The sequence below is a fragment of the Bos grunniens genome, chromosome 5, assembly GCF_055505025.1.
Source record: "Bos grunniens cultivar Pamir isolate PY7600 chromosome 5, Bosgru_T2T1.0, whole genome shotgun sequence".
NCBI lineage: Eukaryota > Metazoa > Chordata > Mammalia > Artiodactyla > Bovidae > Bos > Bos grunniens.
Window position 1 is genome coordinate 971,219 of NC_141169.1, and position 21,717 is coordinate 992,935.

General features: G+C 40.8%; 1 protein-coding gene and 1 long non-coding RNA gene across 2 annotated transcripts in view; both read right to left on the bottom strand.

Annotated features, from left to right (window-relative positions):
- Positions 1–21,717, bottom strand: part of LOC147371233 (ankyrin repeat domain-containing protein 26-like) — a 65,855-nt gene that overhangs the window by 7,341 nt on the left and 36,797 nt on the right.
- LOC147371234 (uncharacterized) lies at positions 2,629–13,166 on the bottom strand. Its single transcript, XR_015163376.1, has 2 exons — positions 13,031–13,166; positions 2,629–2,667 (listed from the first exon to the last, which is right to left on the bottom strand). It is a non-coding gene; the product is annotated as an uncharacterized LOC147371234 (long non-coding RNA).

Genomic DNA, 21,717 nt, shown 5'->3' on the forward strand with positions numbered 1-21,717 from the left:
ACACCCCACGTTGAGAGGTTCTACTTGCAATGTGGAATTTGTAGAGGAAAGCAAGTCACCATCCTCAGAAACAGTCTCGGATGACTAAGTTCAGTCATCCAGTTTGTTCACATAATTAATTTGTTCTTTTACCTACATGTAAACAATACTGTTTCACAATGTCCTTAAAATATGTATAAATACACCAAGTGTACAGAGGTGATAAATCTCTTATCAAAACAAAAAAAGACATTTCTTAAAAGAAGAGATTTTTATCAAAAGGATAACTTTATCAACAGTGTTTCTAAATGATGTGTTCAAAGTAAACTTCTCTACAACAAAGGAAGATTTTCGATTTTACCACGATTCCTTTGACAAAGTATTTTTGACAAGGATAACATTTTTGAAAGTTCTTTTTTTTTTTTTTTTTTTTTTACTATACCTTCTTCTTTTCATACGGTGTTTTCCTTGCAGGCTTAAAAGAACAAATGATTCTTTTCAGGCTAATATTAAATATTCAAAAATACAAACAATACCTTAACTTTTCTTTTTTATATAAACTCTTTGCATTGGCAAGTAATTATCTATAAAGCATGCAGAAATAAATAAGAGCAACATTAAAGGACACAGAAAATATATCAGTAATATTAATAAAGTATTAAAGTTAGATCCAAGGAAAAGGAAAAACATAAAGTTATTGCGTTGTGTGATAGGAAACAGTATACCAGTGTTTTTTGCACCTGTTCTTTTCCATAAGAACTTTTATGGCAGTACGACCTATCTGGGAGGTATTCCTTCAGTCCTTCTGAGAAAGAAATCCATTTGAATAACCAAGATATTAGCTTTTCGAGGACGTCTTATGCATCAGCCATGCATTATTAGAAGCACCTGACATGTCCTAAAGGCATTTTCATCCCCACAGTCATTCTGGGAGATAGGTATAGGAAGAAATGGAGCACACAAAGGCTGAGGAACTTGCCCAGGCCCATTCAGCATGTCACCAACAGACCCAGAATTCAAACCCAGGAATTCTGGCTTCAACACTGCTCTTCCAAAATATGCTGAGAAAGTAATATTGAAAAGTCTTTTTAAGTAATACTATAGCAAATGAATCTATAGTATTATTTCAGGTCTAGCTATGGCTATAAATAATGATTTCTGAATTTTAAAACATATTTCTCAAAAATTAAAAAGACTTCAGTGGTATGCAAGCCTACCACTAAGCCTGCAAATCTACTGTCAATAAAGTTTTGTTTTTTGTAAAGTAATTCATCAATAGGCATTCATTCACCCATTCTGCTGTTTCACATACATCTGACATACATGTATTGAGCACACAATATGTGTTAATGACATGCTTAGTAAAGGAAGCACGGGTTTTGTCATTTATATCTTTATCATGCAAAAGGAATAATTTGTGAAAGACTGCTAATAATGGTTTTCTATTGAATATAAACAAAATCTTCCCCTTTTCCCTGGAATCTATAAACAACTATGAAGTTAATATGATGTGATGTTTCAGAGCACCTTACAAAATCATAGCTACTCATCATGTTACTATCAACTAGAATCATCAAGGAATGACCATATGCTATTCAGTATAACCTAAGTGTTTGTAAATTCACAATTATGTAATTTTTGAAAATCTATATATGATAGAATTAACTTAAGCAATCATCTGCATAGTCCATTACATAGAAATATTACACTTCAGAACCAATGAACAAGCCCTTACCATAAACTATACATGAACAGAAGTAGAATGTACAATTAGTTCACGGTAATAGTTTAAAGATAATGTCGTACAATCAATAAGCTTTCTAGTACTGGAAATGCAAACAAGACTAAACTAAATAAACAGGCCCCCTGCTGGCTCATTTCCAATAGCATGCTGCTGCTACTGCTAAGTCACTTCAGTCATGTCTGACTCTGGGTGACCTCATAGATGGCAGCTCACCAGGCTCCCCCGTCCCTGGGATTCTCCAGGCAAGAAAACTGGAGTGGGTTGCCATTTCCTTCTCCAATGCATGAAAGTGAAAAGTGAAAGTGAAGTCACTCAGTAGTGTCTGACTCCTAGCGACCCCATGGACTACAGACTACCAGGCTCCTCCGTCCATGGGATTTGCCAGGCAAGAGTACTGGAGTGGTTGCCATTGCCTTCTCCCTCCAATAGCATACATACTCTAAAAGCTCCCTTCTTAACATAAAACAAGTAACACCTGTGAACTCCACATTCCTCTTCAGTTACCATCCAGTTCTTCACTGCCTGTCCCAATAACATTCCCTACTGAATGTTACGTGTATTCATTACAGTCCAGCTTCCAAGGAGACTATTTACTGAAATGACTTCCAGCCAAAGGCACTGGTCCTCACCTAAACCTTCTAGCAGTGTTCATCCACTAGAGTTGAGCAATCTCTTGTCTTGGCCTGAGCACTGTATAATGCTGCTCTATTTCCAGAAGAAGTATTCAGTGCTAATATTTCTTCCCTTACAAACAAGGAATCTAGAGAATGTACCTGTCGTCACCCTGATCCACTTCCCTTAAAATGCTGTCATCATTCACGTGCAGCAGACCACCAGTCAGTGAATCGGTCTTTTCAAATATTGCTGCAGTCACACATTCTTCCGGTGTCCATTTGTCATCGTTCTTTTTCTTTACTTCCTTCCTGTGCACACCAGGATCGCTACTTTAAAAAGTCCACAAAAAGCCAATGTTTTCTAATAATTCAACTGATAAAAAATAAAAAAAACAACCAATTCTTATAAAATTCCAACTCTTACCCATCTTAAGTCATTGATTAATTCACAAGACAGTTATAGAGTACCAACCATATGCAAGAAAACAAATTCTTCCTTCAAACACAGATATGATTATGACACAATATGATATATACAACTTGACATATGAAAGTGATAAGTGAAATAAGGAAGGATTTGCAGAAGAAGTGGAGAAAGGAGGTCATGAGAAACAGAAAAGGGAGAAAAATCATTCTACTTGGAGATTTGAATGTGAGCACAAACATCAGGCACAGGGCATCTGAGTTGTTTCCGAGGAACCTGGAAGGAAGAGCACAAAATACATGGAAGAATGTAGAGAGATGCATATGGAAAGACACTGAGAAGAACCTCAAGGGTGAGAGGTGATTCACGTGATTCAACAACAACAGCCTTTCATCTTGGGGGCTCGTCCGGGATCCTTCAGGACAAGGTAAGGATCCTTGGAGCTTTAGTTCTTTGTTCTCTTAGCAAACACGTTTTCTGCTGTGCTTTACTAACTCTACCGTGTGCTTGTGTGAATGAATGGCATGCCCTGCGTGAAGCAAGTAAGAAGCCCTGCTCTGCAGTTCCACGGTGATCTCATACGGCTTACGGTAGAAACCTGTCGGGGCATTATACCGACCTGCCAATGCCAAGAGGCACCCAATGTCTCCTTCGGGAACCGACCAGAAATGGGCAAAGCATGTGGACTGAACTCTCCTTTCTCGGTCAAACTTTTCGGTCTCTTTGACCATTTCATAACTCCTTGGGAATTAGAAGTACTAACCTAATCTATTGGATCATAGACTTTCAAGGGACTTGTGATCTATACTGTTATTGTGTACTGTGTCTTAGGTCCCAAACTTGGATTGGTAGCCAATAAAGCCTAGCCTCGCTAGGAATCGAAAGTTCGGAAGCTAGATGGAGCTCTAGCTCCCAGAACATCTCTGAGGTTAAAGGTTACTCAGATTGGGACTGCGATGGTTTTTTTTTTTTTTTTCCTTTGGTAACACCGGCTCGTAGTGGATCAGAGGAGGCTGTTATACTGGTGTGGTGATGCTTGGAAAGAACATCTCAGTTTTATGTTCATGTCGGTCTTATCGTAGTCAGGAAATACTCAGGGTCGTGCACAGGCACTCAAGTGACGAATGTTTCCCACAGCGGTCTTAGCTTGGGAGGCATTCCAGAAGGTTACTCTGATTCACCCCAGGTGACATCAGAGGCAAGCAAGGTTAAGGGTGAAGAGCTGGACGTCAAGTAGGGATGCTATCAAGTCTACCCCTGGTACATCCCCACCCCATGTCAGTGGTAGAACCGGGAGGGACGAGTACGGCACCTGCGTCGGTAAGGGACAGACTAAGTCTGACCAGGAAGGAAAAGCCTTTGGTGTAACGTCTGTCTACACCCCCATCTAGAGCAGGGAGGGACACCTCCAGTAGAAAAAATGGCGCTGGTCACTTTTTTTCTCTCTTACAGATGGGAGCTAACAATTCCAGCCTCACTCCTTTGAACTGTATCCTGAAAAACTGGGATAGATTTGATCCCCAGGGCTTAAAGAAGACACACCTGGTCTTCCTATGTGATACTGCATGGCCACGGTATCCATTGGCGGATGGCGAATGGTGGCCAGTTGGAGGGTCTCTTAAGTATAATACTGTTCTACAATTAGACCGGTTCTGTAAGGAACAAGGGAAATGGGTAGAAGTAGCATATGTGTTGCCCTTTTTCTCTCTGCGAAATATGCCAGACTTATGTCCTAAGGGTATAGATTTGGGCATGAAACCTTCAGCTCCCTCCTGTCCTCTTACTCTGCCCCTGTACTGGGGACTCCAAACTGGGATTCAAACTGCCCACATGGAGGTCCAAACAACTACTGTCTCAGTACGACCTCAGACTACTCTGATTTCAGTAGAAACTCAGACCATCGAAGTAAGAGATGAGATGGAGGACAGGAGATAAAGAGAAGAGGAAAAACAGGTCTCTCCAATCTATCCCTGGGATCATATGCACAGAGCAGCCAGAGAGACTGAGGAACAGCCACACAAGCTGTTGCCTCTTTATGAAACACCCACAGGGAGAAATAATCAGTCTGTGAGAGTTAATAAGCCTTTTTCTTATCAAGAAATACAAAGAATCAAGGAGGATCTGGGAGACTATTTAGAGGACCCAGAAAAATATATTAGAGCTTTTAAAGGTGTTACTCTGCTTTATGACCTCCCTTGGAAGGATGTGATGTATATCTTGGGACAAACGCTGACTCCCAAGTCAAAGACTCAAGTTTTGGGAAAAGCGGTGGCTTATGGAGATGAATGGCTTGGTAATGAATCAGTAGGGAAGAGGGAGAACGAGATAGCGGCCCTCCCCACTGGGAATCAGGTGGTCCCAACTATAGAACCAGACTGGGACTACAACACAGCTAAAGCAAGATGGGATCAGAGTCATTTTGTTAGATGTATTCTTGAAGGACTTAGGCAGGTGCATTCTAAGCCTTTAAACTATGACAAATTGGCAGACATAGAACAGGAGAAGGAATCTCCTGGTAAATTCCTAGATAGACTGAGAGAAGGCCTTCGCAGATTCACTGAGATTGATCCCGAAAGTGAAGAGGGAAAAGTGATCTTAAAGGATAGATTTTTCTCACTCAGTCAGCTCCAGATATCTGCCCTAAGCTATTAAAACAGGCCTATGGACCAAATCAGTCTTTAGATACTCTGTTACAACTGGCTCAGACAGTCTATTATGGTAGGGAATATGAGGAAAAGAAAGGCAAAAAAAGACAAAGGAAAAGGCGGAAGCCTTCGCCATGGCTATGAAAAACGTTCTTAAACAGCCTGAGAAAAATGCCCAAAGGGGCCCAGGTGAAAAGGGATGGGCTTGCTATTACTGTGGTAAGGAGGGGCACCTCAAGCGGGCCCTCAGGCATCTAAGCCGCCCCCGGCTCCATGTCCGATCTGCAAAGGACCACACTGGGAGAGAGACTGCCCCCAGAGGCGTAGGTCTCCGGGGTCGGACTCTCAAGACAATCACGACTGAAGGTGCCCGGGGGTCCCCACACAGGCTCCCGTCCTAATTACACCTGAGGAAGCCCGGGTATTAATAATTGTGGGGAGCCAATCCATCGATTTCCTTTTAGATACTGGGGCAACTTATTCTGTGCTTACTGAAGCCCCTGGCCCACTTTCTTCCCCATCCACTTCTGTAATGGGACTGTCTGGACGAGCCAAAAGGTATTATTTCAGTTATTCTTTATCCTGCAACTGGGATTCTGTGCTGTTTTCAGAGTTTCTGATCGTGCCAGAATCTTCCTCACCTGTTTTGGGAAGGGATATACTGAGCAAGGTGCATGCCTCTGTTTTCATGAATATGGAGCCCTCCCTTTCTCTCCCTAATTTAGTTGAACAAAATGTAAATCCTAGAGTATGGGCTGATGGAAAATCTGTGGGTCGAGCACAAAATGCTATTCCTGTAGTTGTTAAGCTCAAAGACCCACACGTACTTCCACATAAGAAGCAGTATCCACTGAAACCTAAAGTTAAGGAAGGGTTAAAATTCCCTCTAACAGTCCTTGCAACACTCCTATTTTGGGTATAAAGAAATTGAATGGTAAATGGAGACTAGTTTAAGATTTACGAATAATAAATGAGGCTGTAGTTCCTTTACACCCTGTGGTGCCTAATCCTTATACTCTATTGTCTGAAATTCCTGAACGGGCCAAATATTTCTCAGTAATTGATTTAAAGGATGCCTTCTATTCAGTGCCTTTGGTGGAAGAAAGCCAATTTCTATTTGCCTTTGAAGACCCTACACAGCCAGCTTCTCAGTTAACCTGAACAGTTTTGCCCCAGGGATTTCGTGACAGTCCTCACTTATTCGGACAAAGTTTGTCACGGGATCTACAAAACTTTAATAGATCTGAAGCAGTGGTGTTACAATATGTAGATGATATTTTGCTCTGTGCTGAGACAGAGGAAGCTTGTTCGCGAGCCTCAGAAGATTTCTTAAACTTTCTGGCAGACTGTGGTTACAAGGCATCAAGAGAAAAGGCTCAGCTTTGTCAACAATCGGTTAGATATCTGGGCCTAATCATATCATAAGGGACAAGGGCCATAGGTCTTGAGAGAATTAAGCCCATACTAAATCACCCCCTACCTATGACTTTAAGACAATTGAGAGGATTTTGGGGAATCACAGGTTACTGTGGCATTTGGATTCCGGGTTACGGGGAACTTGCCCGGCCTTTATATAAACTTATAGCTCAAACTCAGCAGGCCCAAACCGACAAACTGGTTTGGTCTCCAGAAACTCAAAAGGCTTTTAAGGTTCTTCAGACTGCTCTCCTGCAAGCTCCAGCTCTGAGCTTGCCCACAGGGTCAGAATTTAATTTGTTTGTCACTGAAAGAAAAGGTGTGGCATTGGGAGTTTTGACACAACCCCAAGGGCCTCACCAGCAACCTATTGCTTATTTAAGCAGAGAATTAGATGTAGTTTCACGTGGGTGGCCCCACTGCCTAAAAGTAATTGGGGCAGCGGCTTTATTAGCACCTGAAGCTTTAAAAATAATTAATGGACAAAACCTTACTGTACTGACTTCTCATGATGTGAGTGGAATCTTAAATTCTAAGGTTAATATTTGGACGACAGACAGTAGGCTTCTTAAGTATCAGTCATTGTTGTTAGAAGGACCAGTAAATAAGCTTAAAGTTTGTGGAAATTTAAATCCTGCCACTTTCCTTCCTGAGAAGGAAAATGAAACACCTGATCACGATTGTTCTCAATTCCTAACTTTGAACTATGCAGCTCGGGAGGATCTAAAGGATACCCCATTAGACAATCCTGACATGGAAATATTTACAGATGGCAGTTCTTTTGTTCGGGATGGAAAGCGTAAAGCGGGTTACGCAGTGGTGACTGCTGAACAGGTTTTGGAAGCAAAATCTCTCCCCCAGGAAACCAGTGCTCAGTTAGCAGAGCTTGTGGCCCTGACCTGAGCTCTAGAGTTAAGCAAAGGGCAGTGGATGGGCCTGATAATCTATGTGAGCTTACCTCTGCTGACTCCAAATATCCTGAGTCTGCCATTGGATCCTCAAGACAATGTCTTCCTGTCCTAGGCTCACTCCTATGCTACATTCCACAATCGGTCTAATTGCTGGGTCTGCGGAGCACTCCCCTCTTTGTCAGTGAAAGGCTTCCCGTGGTGGACATCCCCACTTCAAGGAAAAGACTTTCTCCAAGTCTGTAAGTACCTTCGACAACAATCACATGCGATGCCTCTTCTTCATCTGATGACATCTACCAACCCTAAAATGGACTGGTGCAACATTTTGCCCTTTAACTATGGACATAATATGACTTTTAATTATGATTCTGAATGTTGTGTTTTTGCCGTTTGCTCTCTGCATCTGTAATTGTATAACTGGATTTGTTTCTAGCTGCATGAAAGCTTTTAAGTTACAAATAGTTGCTCAAACTCCTGCTACTGCTGTAGCTTCCTCCAGCTACTATTTGGGGTCCCTGGATCAGATATCCTCAATATGAGGATTAGGAGAATATGTTGCCTCACCAATTTAGGGACAATGCCCCTTGTCAGCTCGGAAGTAGTTATGGAATGAGAATGATGCCCCTTTTCCCTAGGCAACATAATTCTCCTAAAAGAAAAGGGGGGAATGAGAGAGTCATTTCCTAGGCAGGTTGATAGGCAGTCTAGGGGTCCCCAAGGAGAGAGGGGTCTGGAATTCTGAAGGAGGAAGAAAGGACAAACTTTTTTTTCTTTCTCCACATTCCTTAGGATTATATAACAATAATGTATCCTGCCTAAGGACAGTCTTGGATTCAACCTTCTGTTATCTTAAAATGTTAATTATGGGAGTAGACCTGGTCTTTACAAGGATGTATCTTGCCTGAGGACAGTGTTATCTTAAAATATAAATTATGGGAGTAGGTCTGATAAGGTCTTTACAAACTCCAGATATTCTTTGGTTATATAACTTCATTGTTAACACTAGCAAGTGGGTACTCTTTCTGCCCCCTTCTGATGCCTATGTCAGAAGCTTTCTCTATCTCCTTTATACTTTAATAAAACTTTATTACACAAAAGCTCTGAGCAATCAAGCCTTGTCTCTGGCCCCGGATTGAATTCTTCTCCTCCGGGGGCCAAGAATCCCGGTGTATTCGCGTGATTCAACAACAACCTTTCAAGGGCTACCCTGAAAACCTGGAGTCCACTGGCTAAGCACCTTGACTCTTAGACATGGGAGTCATAAATAGATTTACACTATATTTTTTGTTTTCTTTCTAAATATAATAATGGTGAATTTAGGGACTTCCCTGGTGGTCCAGTGCTTAGGAGTCCACCTACCAATAAAGGGGGAAGGCGTTCCATTCCTGGTCAGGGAAGATCCCGCATGCCAGGGTGCAACTAAACCGTGCTCCACAGCTACTGAAGCCAGCACCCTAGAGCCCACTCTCAGCATCAAGAGAAGCCACCACACTGAGAAGCACAAGCACTGCGGCGGCAAAGACCCAACGCAGCCAAAAATAAATGAAAAAGAGAATTCACAGAAAAAAGCCACACTTAATTTAGGAGGTATTTTAAATGACATGAGGCACATATACCATGAAAGAAGAAACCAAGGAAATATTTGGCCAGGAGAGGAGAGCTCACTTTTAAACCACCCGCATGATGTGGCGACAGCAGCATCACAGCTGAAAGACCGATGCCTCATCAGTTCTCCCACCACCATCAGCAATTTGGTCTCCCTTCATGGACATACTCAAAGTGCTAAGAGAGAAAAACCTGCCAGCCAAGAGTACTCTTTCCAGAAAAGTTGTCTTTCAGAAATGAAAGAGAAATAAAAACTGTCCCAAAGCAAACCTGATGGAGTTCATCACCACTAGTCCTGCCTCATGAGAAATGCTGAAAGAAGTCTCAAACTGAAATTAAAGGATGTTCATCAGTGACAAAACAAATTTAAATATACAACCCACTGATTAAGGCAAATATGCAGTCAAATCCAGAATACTCTAATATGTAACATGGTGGTATGTTAACAAAGGAACTCTATAATAAGGCTAAAGAACAAGAGTATTAAAAATAACTATATCTCTAGTAAAATATAAAATTTGTACATCACAAACATTAGCTCAAGTTAGAAATTATTTTACAGGAACATAACAAGGGACATGCTGTTAAATATTGATATAGGATTACTTATCAGAACCCTCATTCTGCATAGCAGGAAACTCCTGGTTGCTGTTTTCTCCACTCTTTCTCTGCTGAAACAATCCACTCTCATCAGCAGCATAGCACATGTTCTCTGATACTTCCACTTCACTACCTTTGTGCTTCTTTTCTTCTTCAACCTTTAATGGAAGTTTGACACTAAGAATAATTGCTATGTATTGATTATAAAGATCTTTGCTTTCAATTTTATTATTTGACTCAGTGCTCACCCTGAATTTAAGTGATAAAAATATTTTTGTGTTTATTTTAATTTTATCACTTACAAGTCACTGAAATTTTTTTAAAATCCGCTCCTTTCTGTTTGAGGAAAAGAAACAAAATTCCCCAAAATTTCAAAAATGGCTTTCTTAATAAGATGCAATTATTCATATTCAGTCTTCTCCATCTGACTGGCAGAAACAGAGAAATAAAAAGACAAAGACACAAAATCTGTCCTCTTTGGTCTTTACTACCTGGATTTTCCATTAAACAGCCGGATGTAGATGATGTGACACCTTTGCGCCTCAGAAAGGAAACATTCTTCTCTCTGCACTAAAGCTATTCTTTCCCCTCTGCCCTTTACAATTCTTTTTTCACTTGGATCCGGAAGATAGCAAAAAAGTGATGGTGTTCACTAAATTAAATGAACCAGAGTTTACTAAAACACAAGGAGCAGAATGAAACTGAGGAGTTGTTAGTTAGTGTGGAATTCTGGAATATAAGTAATGCTTCCCAAGTGCACATTCAATAACCATCAAACCTTACAGCTAGAGGGTATAGAAATAATTACCTAGTAGTTCCCCAATATTTACCAAAAACACCAATGAAATTTAAAAAAAAATGTTCAAGGTTTTGTTTAAGGCCCCTAAACTGGAACTCCCTAGCATTTTATGGCACCAAAAGAGATGATACAATTCTGGAACGTTGAATGTTATATATTATCAAATGAATTCATCAGATTAATCAGATAAGTTAAAAGCGTGAGTTTGGCACAGAAACTCAATGCCTTAGTTGGGGGTAGGGCTCATCTCCTTTTTTTTTTTTTAATATAGGAAAATACATAGAGTTTTTTGTTTATTTATTTTTTTTTCTTTTTGTCTGTTGTTCAAACTCAGTCAAAGCACCTCTTACACAAAAGAGCAAACAAACAATTTTAAAAACCTATTACTGAAGAAAGAACAATCTCACAGCATCTCAGAACTCAGTCTTCTCCTTTGTACATAAACACTTTTTTTTTTCTTTTTTTTGCTCAGGGTTTATACTACCTATGGGCTTCCCTGGTGGCTGAAATATTAAAGAATCCACCTTCAATGGGGGAGACCTGGGTTCGATCCCTGGGTTAGTAAGATCCTCTGGAGAAGGGAACAGCTAGCCACTCTGGTATTCTTTCTGGCCTGGGGAATTCCATGGGCAGAGGAGCCTGGCAGGCTATAGTCCAGGGGTTCACAACGAGTTGGACATGACTGAGCAACTTTCACACACACACACACAATCTATGTAACAAAATCACACATGTCAAAACTTTCTACATTTTAGTAAACAACATAATGGAAAGTTCTGTCTCAAAAGAAACATCTGAGAGTGCTGATTAAAGCATACGTGGGAGCACATGTATTTGTTATTAAAAAGATCCTGAAGCAGCCATGCTGGAAATCTAAGTGCCCAGCGATTGCAGAAAGCAGAGAAGATCACACATATTCAACCACAATGAAGAGATTAGAGGGAACCCATGTTCATGTCCCATCTCTCAGTCAGTGCTTTCTTCCCATTCTATGGAAATACAACTTATATTTAACCCAACAGAGTTAAAGGGGGAAAAAAAAGACACAAAAACCTAGCTGATTATTCTTCTTAAGCAATTTCCTTGGTGCTTATTCTGGCTCAGACACCCACATGGTAAATAGCTAAATGAGTTTCCCAGTCCATATGAAGACTGATGGAGAAGAATTAGATATGAGAATTGATTGAAGGACAAAAGCCATGGAAATAGTTTCCTGAATTCCTGTTATTGAGATAATAATAGATTTCTACACAATTACCTTTTTGGATGATCCCGCTTTATTCATAAATGGAAAATCAAAATGGACCACATCATCAAGAAAGAGAAAAACCAAAGCAAGAGAAAATGAGAAACTCTTTTGGAAGTTAAATTTTCTCTTTTTCCAGAGCCAGCAACTCTACTTGAAACATGTCTATTTCATTCTTAAACCTCTGCATATCCTTCTCTAATTCTTCATTTACATACACTTCAGATGCGCTGTGACTATTAGGTGGAGAAGAATTCCCATTTTCTAATTCAGGTTCCATGCTTTTAATGTCACTAGCGCTGCAATTATCTGCATGCAGTGGCTTCTGGAACCAGTCCTGTATTGCTTTATTTTTCAGATCAGTATTTTAACAACAGCAAGGGGAAAGTGAATTTTTATTTGAATTCTATATTTCATCTTACCAGAGTAGACAAACCACAGACTAGAATGACATGCCTGTCCCATGTCTAATTTCCGATTAGTTTGATCTTGCCTTATATTTTGTGACATTTGCATATCAATCTCTTGGTCTTTCACTTTGAATATAGCTACCGGCTCCCCTACCTTTTTATTTTCTGTATCATTATAAAAACTCTCTTAAATTTTCATAAACACATGTGCAATGTCTAGTTAATAATTTTCAAAGTCTACTTTATTTTCAGGGAAAACAAAGCTTTGAAGATGACAGACAAGTCTATCCAAGGGATCCAGAGTTACAGACCACGGAAAAACATTTTTGAGACTGGGTTCTTTTTGTTCAGGAAATGCTTGGAATACTAGAGAGACAGATACTCCAAATGCATCTTTTTCTTCACAATCAGGTATATTATTTGTGAGATTAGGAGATATTTCCTTTAGGTTTGCTCCTTCTTTAGGGTTATCACATAGTGGATCTTCCTGAGGAGAAACGGTTATTTGGTATTCCTCACAAAATTTAACTGAACTTTCACTTTAACTCATTTGTGATGGGTGTTAACTTATGTTTCCATTCTAATTTGCCTTGGTTGATACACATTTTCTCATACAGTACTACACCAGATAACATACCTGTGCATAGTTATTCTCATCTTCATCAGGTTTTTCTTGTTCTTCCTCTGTTATCATTTCCAAGTATTGTTCTCTTGACAGATCTGCATGTTTAGTTAAAATTACTTAGAATGTTTAGATAAAAGACATAATCCTCATTTAACAGAGATCTAAAACATTGTATGAAACGACAGATTAAGTCAATCTTAATCCTCGGCTGAATATTTACTTCTTTAAGAACTACTTCCAATGACCTGAAAACTTCAACAAACCATTTGGGAAATACCAGATGTCACCAGGTTCAGTTCAGTTCAGTTCAGTTGCTCAGTCGTGTCCGACTCTGTGTGACCCCATGAATCACAGCACGCCAGGCCTGCCTGTCCATCTCCAACCCCCGGAGTTCACTCAGACTCACGTCCATAGAGTCAGTGATGCCATCCAGCCATCTCATCCTCTGTTGTCCCTTTCTCCTCCTGCCCCCAATCCCTCCCAGCATCAGAGTCTTTTCCAATGAGTTAACTCTTCGCATGAGGTGGCCCAAGTACTGGAGTTCAGCTTTAGCATCATTCCTTCCAAAGAAATCCCAGGGCTGATCTCTTTCAGAATGGACTGGTTGGGTCTCCTTGCAGTCCAAGGGATTCTCAAGTGTCTTCTCCAACTCCACAGTTCAAAAGCATCAATTCTTCAGCGCTCAGCTTTCTTCACAGTCCAACTCTCATGTCCACACGTGACCAATGGAAAAACCATAGCCTTGACTAGATGGACCTCTGTCAGCAAAGTAATGTCTGCTTTTCTTACAGGCACACAAACAGCTCAAAGATTCAGTCACAGATTGATCCAAACAGCAGTGAACAAAACAATCAGAAACCAAGCAAAATACAGGACAGACATATAAAGTCACCATACATTCTCTTCTCTACTTCCTAACAGGACCTTTTTAACAACATGCCAAGCATCAACTGCAACATTATTCATGGTTTACAAAATTCCCCTTACTTTTTAGCTTTTATCAGTTCCTTCATCTGAAATGCTTCCCTCTACTCTTCCGACAAATTACTTTTCATCTTTTAAGGCTCAACCTGCTTTGTGAAGTTGTCTTTGATTATTGCCATCTTTCCCCTGATAAAGAGCTACGCTTTTCCTTGTAGCTCCCTTAGTACTTTAAAGATTTTACTAGTGTATCTTTCTAGATTTTCCTAGTGATAGATATAGATCTGAACTGTAAATTATTTCTTTACATGTCTATCCTTTTGGCTCCTAGACTGCAGAGGACAAGCTCTTAAAAGTCACCTCGGTATATACAGTGTGTTTTTTTTTTTTTAATTGAAGGATAACTGCTTTACAGAATTTTGTTGTTTTCTGTCAAACCTCAACATGAATCAGCCATAGGTACACATATATTGCTCCTTTTGAACCTCCTTCTCATCTCCCTCCCCATCCCACTCCTCTAGGTTGATACAGAGCCCCAGTGTCTCTTATTCAATAATTATTTCTTGGGTTTCTACTTAGTACTAGACACTGGAGTTTCACGAAAAATGTAGAAAAGGGTGTCAGGGATGGCTTTTCTACAGATAATGCCTGAATGCAGACTTACACAGTTCAAGGGAACAGAGGGCAGGAGAGTGAGAGCATTTCAGGCTGTAGCAAGATGGGGAGAGAAGCACACACACCACAGGGTAGATATATGTCCAAAGTGAAGGGATGGGACTGACGAAGGTTATGGTATCCAGTCCCATCACTTCTTGGCAAAGAGATGGGGAAACAATGAGAACAGAAACAGACTGTATTTTCTTGGGCTCCAAAATCAATGCAGATGGTGACTGCAGTCATGAAACTTAAGGACGCCTGCTCCTTGGAAGAAAAGATATGACAAACAGCGTATTAAAAAGCAGAGACATTACTTGGCCAACAAAGGTCCATCTAGTCAAAGCAAAGCCTTTTCCAGTAGTCATGTATGGATATGAGAGTTGGACCAAAAAGAAGATTGAGCACCAAAAAACTGATGCTTTTCAACTGTGGTGTTCAGAAAGACTCATGACAGTCCTTTGGACTGCAAGGAGATCCAACCAGTCAATCCTAAACAAAATCAGTTCTGAACATTCACTGGAAAAACTGACGCTGGCGCTGAAGCTTCAGTACTTTAGCCACCAGCTTCGAAGAGCTGACTCATTAGAAAAGACCCTGATGCCGGGAAAGGTTTAAGTAGGGAGGAGAAGGGAATGACAGAGGATGAGATGGTTGGATGGCATCACCGACTCCATGAATGTGAGTTGAGCAAGCACCAGGAGATGGTGAAGGACAGGGAAGCCTGGTGTGCTGTGGTCCATGGGGCCACATAGAATCAGACATGACTGAGCGACTGAACAACAACAGGGACAAGTGATGAGGGCGCCAGCAGTAGTTCAGAATTCTAGAGCAAAGGACTGAAAGGGCTAGAGATAGTCAGGCAGAAGTCAGGTTATGAGAGCATCAATGGTGCTTTAAGAGATCTAGACATTAATGTGACTCAGAGTGCCTCATGGTCACGTGTGCTTTTGAGATTGGGGACTCTAAACACCACGGGAGGGAGGAATCTGAAGGGCATACGAATAACCGGAGGAAGGCAAATCTGAGGGCATTAATACTGAGCATAATAAGGTGATGCAGGCCTGAACTGAGGGAGTGTTTACAGAAATATTTAGGATATAAAACTTTCAGGGTACAGTACAGAATAAATCTTTAAGAAACCAATAAATGTACAAATCCTGAAGGATATTGACTGAGAAGAAAATGATCAACATTAACTGATCAAAGTGGCTTCTATCTATTTTGTAGTTTTCCTATCTCACATCGTCCAGTGTGGAAGGGACTCGTGTAGGCATTTTTTTGATTTTGTTTTTCCTGGACCTACCAAGCTCATGGAGAGACAAGAGCAAAAGATCCAGTTGTATAGATTAAAAGAAAAAAAGACAAACACATTGATTTTAGAGCCTGTAGTCACTACTCTAGGAGATAACTGAGAATATTCTGTAAATGCAAGGTGAGGATAAAAAAGAAAAAAGTACAGGAGTGAAAAAAGACAGAGTGGATGATTTTTTACTATAGTCCTGACCGTATGACTGATTAAGGGCACTAAATTAATTAGTATTTATGGACAACACATTCTTAGATGTGGTTACTCAATAGACTGGGCATCCTAGCAGAATCAGAATTGACTTTCTATATACTGCTTTTAAGTGATACACCACTCCTTTATGCCAACCTCCCTTGTGAACTCTTAATTCATTACAAATACTAAAACAAGTTGATATACTATGTGGACACAGCTGAGAAGAAGGTACTATGTAGCAAATTTCCCATGACTCCCATTCCCATTGGGAAAGCCAATTCTAAAAAATATGAAGTCACAGAAAACACAAGAAATATTTTAGTATTTGGTATCAGAGTGGCTTTTGCAGTTATACTAAATATAATCATGACTAACACTTATGAATTGACAGCCATATAAAAACATTGCTACGGTCATCCCAGTGCACTTAAAAAAAAAAAAAAATTTGCACAAAGTCCCGTTTTGAGAAGGCAGTCTCTAGATGGCTACCTAGTCTCCCAACTAGTCCCAGAGTTCTAAACATAATCCTGCTACCCACTCTCAGGTGTATGCTAAACACCAGCCTGAACGAACTTACGTTTTCCTAACTCTCTTTGTTATTTATTGTATTACTATGGTCAGAGGGGCTTCCTTGGTGGTTCAGAGACTAAAGCGTCCGCCTGCAATGCCAGAGACCTGGGTTCGATCCCAGGGTCGGGAAGACTCCCTGGAGAAGGAAATGGCAACCCACTCCATTATTCTTGCCTGGAGAATCCCATGGATGGAGGAGCCTGGTAGACTATAGTCCATGGGGTCACAAAGAGTCAGATATGACTAAGCGACTTCACAACTTCACAAATGGTCAGAGGGAGAATACACACACCTTGCTAAGAGCTACTGATTGGCTGTAGGTTGCATAAAAGGAGTCAGCACAAGGTAGACTTTGCCACAGAATCTAATTTGGAACCTTCAGAAGGATGGTAAGGCCATGCCCAGGCTGAGACAGCTGAGAGCTCTGGGCTTCTGCATTACCTTCTTTGCTTCCTCTGTTTCCTGGAAGCTCCCACTTGCATAGCTGGCAGAACAAGTAATTCCCTACCGGGAACACCGCTACAGTCTTTATCTTCATTTTATCAATTATGGTCTTCTGTCGAAATTCTGTGGATGCTGACTGATTTTTGGTCAGTGAATGGGACACCAACGCACACTGACCATCAACTTTCAAATGCCTGGCTCTTTGACAAGTCTCATTATTGAGGCTCAAAGCAGCAGAAGCCCAATTTGAAAAATGTGAAAACAAACTCTCCATTTATTAGAATGTGAGAATACAACTCTGACTAACTTGTACAAAGTCTTTCTTCAGAGAATCAGTTCCATGCCCTCCTCTCCCATGAAACTCACTAGTCCTTCACAGATTATGGTATCTCACACGTCACCGTCATTCATGAAGAGATGTAAACTAGTGTGTCTCATTTCTTCTACTTTTTAATTGCCTAGTATTACTGACTTTGATTCACTCAACTTATATTACATATTCTGTATTCCATAAGAACTTTACCAATAATTTTTTTCAACATCAGTTCAGTTCAGTTCAGTTCAGTGGCTCAGTCGTGTCTGACTCTTTGCGATCTCATGAACTGCAGCACGCCAGGCCTCCCTATACATCACCAACTCCTGGAGTCTACCCAAACTCATGTCCATTGTGTCAGTGATGCCATCCAACCATCTCATCCTCTGTTGTCCCCTTCTCCTCCTGCCCTCAATCTTTCCCAATATATGGGTCTTTTCAAATGAGTCAGCTCTTTGCATCACGTGGCCAAAATATTGGAGTTTCAGCTTCAACATCAGTCCTTTCAAAGAACACCCAGGACTGGTTTCCTTTAGGGTGGACTGGATGGATCTTGTTGCAGTCCAAGGGACTCTCAAGAGTCTTCTCTAAAACTACAGTTCGAGAGCATCAATTCTTCTGCGTTCAGCTTTCTTTACAGTCCAACTCTCACATCCATACATGACTATTTTTCAACATACAAATATATTATTAAGAAAAATGTATATCTACCTTATTTTACACTTAATTATGCCTTATAATACTGTGTGCTCTAGAGACCATGGTTTTAAAAACACTTTAAATGAATGCTACTACTTTAATTAATGTTACAAACCTAGAAAACATTAAAAAGCAAAGACATCACTTTGCTGACAAAGGTCCGTACAGCAAAAGACATGGTTTCTTCAGTAGTCATGTACAGATGTGAGAGTTGGACCATAAAGAAGGCTGAGCACCGAAGAACTGATGCTTTCAAAGAGTGGTGCTAGAGAAGACATCTGAGAGTCCCTTGGACAGCAAAGAGATCAAACCAGTCAATCCTAAGAGAAATCAATGCTGAATATTCACTGGAAGGACTGATGCTGAAACTAAAGCTCCAATACTTTGGGCACCTGATGTGAAGAGCTGAATCACTGGAAAATACCCTAATGCTGGGAAAGATTGAGGGCAGGAGGAGAAGGAGACAGTAGAGGATGAGATGGTGGGATAGCATCACTGATGCAATGGATAGGAACATGGGCAAACTCCGGGAGATGGTGAGGCACAGGTAGGCCTAGCGTGCTGCAGCCCATGGGCTCACAAAGAGTTGGACCCAACTTAGCAACTGAACACTACCACCAATGACAACTTTTTTAATTATAATGAGATGGTCTTTCCCCAGATTATCAATATCTTCAGAACTGATTTTTTAAGCCGTGGATAGACATAAACTTATATGAGACATGATAGTCTTGTGGGTGACCAATTGTTTCCACGTGAAAATAGGATAAGTCTAGGACCACACTGGATCCAAAGAGCACAGAGCACCATGAGGGAAGAATGAACACAACACAGAAATATTTGCTTAAAAAAAAAGGAACTCTCAGCTCTAAATTTCTTAAGAGAAATCAAAGAAACAAGCAAGAAATGTAAAAGTGAAACTTTAAACCCCGTGTCAACACAAGGGTCCCTTTATCATTTCACATCCAACCATGCCAATGGTTTAAAATGGTGGTTCTGTAGTGTGCCCTGAGAATTCCTGAAGTCCAGAGACCCACTGGGCCAGGGGATCCAAGAGGTCAAAACTCTTTTCACAACAACTCTAAACATTACTTCCATGCTCAATTATGTTCTGAGTGCACACAGGAGTTCTCCAGAGACAGGATATGTGATATCAGAACTCTAATGATGAATGGAATTAGCCATTATGATTGTGTGTGCCTGTATTTTTACCTTTTTTAGTTTTATTTTCCAGGAGTCTCTGGCTGAGGCGAGGGTTGGAGGTGGCCTGCTGCCTGGTCAGGGTCACTGAGTGGAGCAGTGCATGCATGGGACCTGTTGAAGGAGGTGCCATTATCTTCATTACCTCCTCCATAGTTTGGCCTCATCAAACAACAGGGAGGGAACACAGCCCCACCCATCAACAGAAAATTGGATTAAAGATTTACTGAGTATGACTCTGCCCATCAGAATAGGATCCAGTTTCCCCCTCAGTCAGTCTTTCCCATCAGGAAGTTTCCATAAGCCTCTTATCCTTATCCATCAGAGGGCAAGCAGACTGAAAACTCCAGTCACAGAAAACAAACCAAACTCATCACATGGACCACAGACGTGTCTAACTCTATGAAATTATGAGCGAGCCATGCCGTGAAGGGCCATCCAAGACAGACGGGTTATGCTGGAATGTTCTGACAAAACATGGTTCACTAGAGAAGGGAATGGCAAACCACTTCAGTATTCTTGGCTGGAGAACCCTATGAACAGTATGAAAAGGCAAAAAGATAGGACACTGAAAGATGAACTTCCCATCAGCAGGTCAGTAGGTGTCCAATATGCTACTAGAGGTCGGTGGAGAAATAAATCCAGAAAGAACGATGAGATGGAGCCAAAGCAAAAACAACACCTAGCTGTGGATGTGACTGGTGATGGGAGTCAAGTCCAAGGCTATAAAGAGCAATACTGTGTAGGAACCTGGAATGTTAGGTCCATTAATTAAGGCAAATTGGAAGCAGTCAATCAGGTGATGGCAAGAGTGAACATCGACATTTTAGGATCAGTGAACTAAAATGCACTGGTTTGTGGTTTAGGCCGTAAGTTTTGTCCGATACTTCTGACCCCATGGGCTATTTGTAGCTCGCCAGACTCCTCTGGTGATAGGATTTTCCAAGCAAGAATGCTGGAGTGGATTGCCATTTCCTTCCTCAGGAGATCTTTCTGACCCAGGCATCAAACTCGGGTTTCCTGCACGGTAGGTAGATTCTTTACCGACTGAACTACCAGGGAAGCCCCGAAATGGACTAGAATGGGTGAATTTAACTCAGATGACCATTATGTCTACTACTGTGGGCAAGAGTCCCTTAGAGCAAATGGTGTAGCCATCACAGTCAACAAGAGTCCCAAATGCAGTACTTGGATGCAATCTCAAAAATGACAGAATGATCTCTGTTCATTTCCAAAGCAAACCATTCAATATCACAATAATGCAAGTCTATGCTCTGACCAGTAATGCTGAACAAGCTGAAGTTAAACAGTTCTATGATGACATAGAAGACCTTCTAGAACTAACACCAAAAAAAGATGTTCTTTTCAATATAGGCGACTGGAATGTACAAGAAGGAATTCATGAGATACCTGGAATAACAGGTAAATTTGGCCTTGGAGTACAAAATGAAGCAGGACAAAGGTGAACAGAGCTTTGCCAAGAGAACGTACTGGTCATAACAAACACCCTCTTCCAACAACACAAGAGAAGACTCTACACACAAACATCACCAGATGGGCAATGACGAAATCAGACTGATTCTATTCTTTGTAGCCAAAGATGGAGATGCTCTATACAGTTAGCAAAAACAAGACTGGGAGCTGACTATGGCTCAGATCATGAACTCCTTATTGTCAAATTCATACTTAAATTGAAGAAAGTAGGGAAAACCACTAGACCATCCAGGTATGACCTAATCAAATCCTTTAGGGTTATACAGTGGATGTGACAAATAGATTCGAGGGATTAGTTTTGATAGACAGAGTGCCTGAAGAACTATGGACGGAGATTCGTGTCATTGTACAGGAGGCATCGATCAAGAACATCCCAGAGAAAAAGAAATGCAAAGAGGCAAAATGGTTGTCTGACGAGGCCTTACAAATAGCTAAGAAAAGAAGAGAAGCTAAAGGCAAGGGAGAACAGGAAAAATATACCCTTCTGAATGCAGAGTTCCAAAGAATAGCAAGGAGAGATAAGAAAGCCTTTCTCCGTGGTCAATGCAAAGAAATAGAGGAAAATAACAGAATGGGAAAGACTAGAGATCTCCTCAAGAGAGTAAGAGATACCAAGGGACCATTTCATGCAAAAATGGTCACAATAAATAGAGAAATAGTATTGACCTAACAGATGCAGAAGATATTAAGAAGAGGTGGTAAGAACACACACATAAAAACTATATAGAAAAGAGCTTCATGATCCAGATAAGCACGATGGTGTGATCCTTTACTTAGAGGCAGACATCCTGGAATGTGAAGTCCAGTGGGCCTTAGGAAGCATCACTACAAACAAAGCTAGTGGAGGTGATGGAATTGCAGTTGAGCTATTTCAAATCCTAACACATGACGCTATGAAAA